This window comes from Bison bison, unplaced genomic scaffold (assembly GCF_000754665.1).
Source record: "Bison bison bison isolate TAMUID 2011002044 unplaced genomic scaffold, Bison_UMD1.0 scf7180017864144, whole genome shotgun sequence".
Lineage (NCBI taxonomy): Eukaryota > Metazoa > Chordata > Mammalia > Artiodactyla > Bovidae > Bison > Bison bison.
In genome coordinates, this window is record NW_011494716.1 from 566,554 (window position 1) to 568,050 (window position 1,497).

A 1,497-nucleotide genomic window follows, 5' to 3' on the forward strand; every position below is an offset into this window, starting at 1 on the left:
GGAAAGGCCCTGACATGCATCCCACCCAGTCCACCAAGAAGACAAAGCAGTCACTGATGCCTCCACACCGATGCCCCAGGGCCCGGGTCTCCAGGCCAGCCCTGCTCCTGTCAGCCATCCTTTCTGCTCTCCAGTCCAGCAGCCAGGGAGCCCTCAGTGACCACGGCTCCTCTGGACACCTCCACAGCCCTGTCCCCACTCAGCAGGGGCAGCGCCAGCACCAGCTCAGACAGAAGTCGCTGCCCTCGTGGTGCCCTGGCATCCCCTAGCCCTGGGGGGCCTGGGCCTTTGGCCTGGGCCTCTGGCCTGGGATGGGGACTGGATCTGTTTGTGAGTCCAGAGTCCCGCCTCCCAGGGCCAGGCTCCCCTCTGGGGCCTGCAGAGTGCCCTGCGGGCCCAGCCCCCGCTCCTGGTGACACAGACAGAGTGTTGGGGTGAAGGGCAGCGGGCCTTCTGGGAGGGTCAGTGACCTGAGCTCCCATCCCCCAAGTGCTTTTCCCCGAGGCCCGTTGCTCAGGAAGCCCGGCTCCCGTTATCCTGGAGCAGGTAGCCCGGGTGCAGTGCGGGGCAGGCCCTGGACCCCCTCGACCAGACCCCCAGCTCTGCTCCCTGGCCGTGTGCCTCCGTGTTCTCATCTGTAACCTGGGTTGATGAGAATGATCAACTTCCACAACGTGGAGTGAAGGTGAAATGGGACAAACCCGTGGAAGCACTCCACCCCGAGCTCAGCACCTGTGGGCCTGGATTCCTAGTAACTCAGCTGTCAGTACCTTGGTCACGCCAGCAGCCCCTGCAGAGCCCTGTTTCTGGCACATTTTACAGATGGGGAGTGAGGTTTGGCTGGGAGAGGTGATGGTCCCAAGGCTGCCAAGACAGCGTACATGCTGGCCCAGGTTCTCCAGCTCCATTCCGGTCCTTCCCCAAGGTGGGGGTGGGCGTGGGGGGCACAGGGTAGCCCCACCTGCCCTGACCTCCAGCCCAGATTCCTCCTGAACCCTGGCCCAAGGGCCCCTCCACTGATGGGATATTTTTTTCCCATGTGAGATCTTAGTTCCCCAACCAGGGATCGAACCTATGACTCCTGCATTAGAAGTGCAGGGTCTTAACCACTGGACTGCCAGGGATGTCCCCGCTGATGGGATTTTGCCTCCTCCCCTAGGACAGAGCCCCTGGACCACCAGGTTCCTTGCAGGGAGGTGGAGGACAAATCCTACTGAGACCTGAGCGTGGCCTGGGGGCCCAGCTGCCTGTCCCAGAATGCCCCTGCCCGAGCCCAGCGAGCAGGAGGGCGAGAGTGTGAAGGCCGGCCAGGAGCCCTCCCCTGAGCCCCCTGAGCCGGGCACAGATGTCGTCCTCGAAGCCCCCACGAAGCCAATGGAGTTCTCTGAACTGGTCCTCCTGGCGGCCTCCACTGAGAGTGGGGATGGAATGGACACCCAGCCCGAAGAAGTGCACTGTGTCCTCACCCTGGAGATGGCTGACCCTGACACCCTGGCC

At 63.3% G+C, this 1,497-nt stretch overlaps 1 long non-coding RNA gene across 1 annotated transcript in view; it reads left to right on the forward strand.

Annotated features, from left to right (window-relative positions):
* LOC104988877 overlaps window positions 1-1,491 on the forward strand; it is a 13,645-nt gene extending 12,154 nt beyond the window's left edge. The window contains exon 3 of the long non-coding RNA XR_825299.1: window positions 1,160-1,491. This is a non-coding gene — a long non-coding RNA (uncharacterized LOC104988877). The remainder of the gene's footprint in view (window positions 1-1,159) is intronic.
* Window positions 1,492-1,497: the final 6 nt, after the last annotated feature.